Here is a 5,196-nt window from a genome sequence, read left to right as displayed (position 1 = left end):
TGTTTTTGGCTTTTAGAACAATTAAAAAAAAACATCTCCCATGGGTGCTAAAGCCTTGACTGGACAATTGCTGTTCAGTAGCCTATATAAGATTATGGAAGAACACATCTCCATAAAACCTGTTTTTAACACTTCAACTCTTTATCAATTCAATTCACAACTCCAAATGTTTCATATTTGCTATTTGGTGTCTGTAAAAATGTAACAGCTCACTGGAGCTCAGCAGTGATGCAGCTGTCAGATAGCTGCATGTCTTTACTGTTACACCAACACTAATCTCAGGGGGGTTTGTTGTTGCTTAAATCTGCACTGTGCAACTTTTCTGAGCCGTTATTCCATTTAGATGTAACAAACATCATTCATCCACGACAAGTACATAATCAGGACCTCAGAAAGAGAAGTAAACCGGGTTGTGTGTGGAATCTGAAGAAGAATCCCAGACTCCATGCTGTAAATCATTTTCATGTGTTTATGCAACAGTGGAAAATGCGTATTATTTACCACTCTATATGGCGCCACGAGCTAAACAGTGCCGTCTTAGCTACGTTGCTAATGTTGTAGAACGCATATATTTTCCTCTCTGGTCAAGATATGAAGGCAACCTTGTTAATTGTACAATTCTGGAAACTCTGGACATCCGCGCAGAGCCGTCACAATGTATTATATGCGCAATAACCAGGAGACGTGTGCAAAAACTGTTCTTCTGCAGTAATTAAAATACGCCATAACTTTGTTTCCAGGAGAGCGGTGCTGTGAGAAGATGGATGTCATCTGTGCTGCTTTGAACATGTTTGATCTGAATTCATTCCACTCAAACTTTCAAACATTTTCCACCCGCTACGTTTATTGTGATTCCTCTGGTTCTTGAGGAAATATTTGCAGATGACTTCATTTTTAACAACAAGAGCAAATGTTAAACGACGAGAAGATTTGCACAAAATCTGCATGAGGAAAGACACATTTCTTTGATATATAGACCTTGTGCTTCAGGAAATACAAAAGGAACAGCTGTGTGTGTGATGATGATGATGATGATTTAACAACTCCAGAGCAGACTGTGATCCTCCTCGGCTGGATTTAAGACTACAGATGGTGTCAACAGTCATGAACCTGGAGTAATGACACTCCAAGGAGCATCTCCCAAAGCCCTGGTATTAACCGTCCCCATGGCAACGGCTGTCAACCTCCGACCCGCAGGCACAGACCTATACGCATACATGCAGACAAAACCCATACGCATCAGCAAAGCAAGAAGGGCAGATTCATCGCTGTACCAATTAACAGCATCACAGAGTCATTCACAAGAGGTAAACTGTGGTGTGAATCTGTGTAAACATCACAACCTCCCCTGAGACCAGCACAGAATGCATTCATACCGCACATGGGTGCTTTATGCCTGGTGGAGTTACTGCAGAGGCTTGTCGCTCTTCAAAGCTAACCTTTACGCAGAAAAGTGGTTCCCTGAAGGTTGCAACCGATCAATAAGAGAGTTTGACAGAGCCTATGTTCCCTATTTTTTTTCACACTCTTGGATTCCCAGCACCCAAAGCTATCGTCAGTACTCAACTTAAAACTACCTGAGCAGTAGACGTTTGAAGTTACAGATATTTTTTGCATCAGATCTGTGCCCGGGGGCGGAGATAATGATGTTTTTTTTCTTCTCTTTTCTGTGTTGGAAACCGATACATTTAACGCAAATTACAACCCCCAAAAAGAAGCATCTTATTTTAAATCTGTCAGAAACATGCAACACTTTAGCTCTGCCAACTTAAATTGAGTCCAGCCGGTGGAAGTATTTCTGGCTGCGGATGTAACGAAACCTCTGTGGCGAACAGTGTTTTGTGAACGGGGGCCATTATTCATTCTGGGAGTTGTGGGATTTATCTCTTTAAACTCTCTGTCACTGGTCTGTGTGTCCCCAAGTAACCTCTAGCCTATCATTGCTCCTGGGAACAGACAGGAGACACACAAACACACACATGCACCCGGCCTGCCCATGTACTCCTCTTAATTCGCCACTCTGCAGGTTTCTGCGCTCTCGGTCCCTCCTGAGATTTACACAAGCTTATTTTTTGTCTGAATGAGCTCGTTAACGCTGCTCACCACTCAGCTGTCAGCGTGCTATAGCAGCGCAGTGACAACGTGGTGTTAGATTTTACATATCACAATATTACAGCCCTAGTTTTGTAAACTGTCAACACGTCATGTACGCCGCAAACCTTTAGGAAGCTGCTTAAAAAAGGGCTACTTCACTTAAATCAGCTGTGCCTTGCCATGTACTTGTAATAGACGTTTAAATCATACTGAAACGTGCGTTTGTTTGGTTTTTAAATCTTTTTGATTGGTCGTTAGCATCTTTGCCCTCCTGTACTATTTTTGTAATGGTTTGTGTGCCGAGTAGTGATGCGTTAACTAAGTTACTTCATTCTCTTTCCTGACGTTTTTTCCTCAGATGTCTGTTTGAGCCCCTGACAGAAGAAACGTGCTGATACTTTTATTCACGCAAATTTCACAGTTCCTTTAAACCATCTATGTCTTCTGGAATGGCTCTCTTAACCCCAAATCCTTCAGGAGCTGCAGCAAGTAACAACATGTCCTCATTTCAGAGTCTTATTTTTATCTGGTACATACAGCCATGTTTTCTCAGCTGGTGGGGAGATGTGTACCGGAAACCTTCTTTCAAATGTGAAGGTTAACATTTATTTCAGTGTGTTGCCGGTGGTCTTCATTGTCCTTTCTCTCTTCTATTTTTTCCTGCACCGTTGAAGATATCAGGCTCGTTTTCCTCCTTCAGAGAGAACCATTTTCTGTACTTAATCCTTGTAAAGTATGAAATACTGAGATAATCCTGAAAACTGAAGAAACATTTTGAACTAAGAGACATTTATGTTCTTATGTTATACTCAGAAAAAATGTCTCCTGGAAATAACTATTTAAAACACATAACTTTATTACTTTTGATGTCTTCATAACTACCATCTCTATCTGCCTTTGAATGTTGTTAGTGGCAGAGAAGCCATTTTATAGGTATTTTAATGGGGTTTTAGAGTTTATAACCTGGAAAATCATTACAAATGTTGATGACTCATCCTGCACTTGGGGGCGTATGTTCAGTTTTCCTCCAATAAATACAATTTTTTACATTTTCTGATGCTGCCATGGATGTATAAAGGGACGGACTGCAGCAGAGGTGTGTGTTGCTAGAGACTGGATTTAACAGATTACTGTACAAAAAATTAAACGTTATAACTATTCAGTGATTTGGTGGGAAACTGGTCAAGTATGGAGAATATATTTCCCCTTTTTCCCCTGCTGCACTCTGGACAGCTAGCTTTAACTGCTGCTAAGGTAACTGTTAACAAATGTACTGATAACTAGCAGCTTCCCAATGATAACTCTTGTGGGTTGCCAGGTTCTAAACTAGGAGAGAAAACCACCTCTGTGCTGTAATCCCATCATCAAACTAGCCTCCATCTGCACAGAGGTGGTGTTTTTCAGTCCAAACATGTTCACTGGGGCAGGAAACACACCTAAGTTACATTGTCCAATCATTATCAATAACTGTTTTGCAGGGTCTCAGGGAGCTGCAGCCAATCCCAGCTAACATCCAGCCAGCCAGTTCATCACAGGGCTAATGTGTAGAGACAAACAACCATTCACCTATGGGACATTTAGAGTGACCAATTAACCTCACTTGCATGTCTTCAGACTGTAGGGGGAACCCAGACTACCCAGAGGGAACAGGGAGAACATGCACACTCCACTTGACCCCAACCCTACTTGCTGTGAGGCAATGGTACTTACCACCACACATGGTGGCCCATGTAATATTTTGTACTGTTAAAAGTTTAATATAGATAACTAGGAACTGCTCATCTCGGCTGCTGCTATGAAACGACAAAAAAAGTAAATATATGGCCCTCATTCTCAAAAGCCCTTGGTCAAGTTATAAGGTTTGTTCAACTCCAGCCCAACTTGAAAATGGCTTGGTACTTAATTCCTCAAAGAAGGCACAGGACAACTTAATCCAATTTTTCATTTGTATTTGTTTTTCAGCAGTTGGTTGGTTGGTCATCAGATTGAAAACCTTCAAAGAGCAAAGGACAAATTATAGTATTAATAAGTATTATTTTCAAACCAACTTCAAACTGAAAAACTAAAATTAACATTTTACATATCTTATATGATTAGAACATATTTTACAGTGGGCTTTCAAAATTGAATCAAAATTCTATCCTAAAAAGTGAATGAAGAATTTGTAAACTTCCATCAGCAGCATTTGTGCTCAATTAACATTCTCCAGTTCAACATAGCTGCACAAAACAAAACCCAAACTGATCTGCTGCTTGATCTCATCAGTTATACTACACTATAAAGGACTATCAGCAGAACAATCCTGTGTAAATATCAAAATGAAAGTCTTGGTTACCAGTGGCGTCTTTGAGCAGAACCAAGAGCTGAACCCTGCTCCTCTGTCTCCCTGCTGAGAAGCATGCAGTGGCTCAAGGTGCTCTCACTTCAATGGTAATGAGCAGCCTGTTCTCTGAGCTAGTGGAGCATCATGGGAACTGTAGTTTGCTTTCGGTTCCCACTGTATTCTTCACCCCAACACCCATGGTAATATTTCCATTTCAAACCCTGAATAGTGCACAACTAGCTAATTACATACCGCACAAAATGACCAGAGGATTTATAAAACCAGAATTGTTCTCATAAATATAGACATCTTCACATTCCTCCAGCAGTTTCTTGGGAGTTGAGAGACTTTCTGTTTCCCACAGACGAACTCAGTCACCCTGATAACTCCATAATCCCCCTTCAGGCTGATTCTTCAGGTGAAGTGAAAGACATCAATGCAAAGAATCAGCTTTTCTACTTCCTCTATTGACTGTGTGATCTTAACAGCTCCTTATCGACCTGCTCTTCCACACCTCTGCTTTACACCAATTAGGCTCCACCCTCTGAAAGCCTTCTGCTCTAGTGATCAGGCAACAATAGAAATGACCCAGGACACAGATCATTTGTTTGACAGACCATGACTGATTGACCACCCTGCTTGGATCATTTTTTCCAACCACAGGAAGAGTTTAGAAAGTAGCAGTAGTATGTTTTTCAGCCTGTTAAAAAAAACAACTTGTTTCTCCAAATTTTCTCTAGAGACTTTGAATCTTGCACCATCGCCAGATGACAGCAAAT

The 5,196-nt window shown here is 41.0% G+C and overlaps 1 long non-coding RNA gene across 1 annotated transcript; it reads right to left on the bottom strand.

Moving 5' to 3' along the window:
- Positions 1–824: 824 nt before the first annotated feature.
- On the bottom strand, positions 825–4,512 carry LOC115569226 (uncharacterized). The gene is made up of 2 exons (XR_003981524.1): positions 4,430–4,512; positions 825–1,205 (listed from the first exon to the last, which is right to left on the bottom strand). It is a non-coding gene; the product is annotated as an uncharacterized LOC115569226 (long non-coding RNA).
- Positions 4,513–5,196: the final 684 nt, after the last annotated feature.

This window comes from Sparus aurata, chromosome 18 (genome assembly GCF_900880675.1).
Source record: "Sparus aurata chromosome 18, fSpaAur1.1, whole genome shotgun sequence".
Lineage (NCBI taxonomy): Eukaryota > Metazoa > Chordata > Actinopteri > Spariformes > Sparidae > Sparus > Sparus aurata.
The sequence above is the reverse complement of the archived record's forward strand: the minus strand, read 5'-3'. Positions and strand labels throughout refer to the sequence as shown.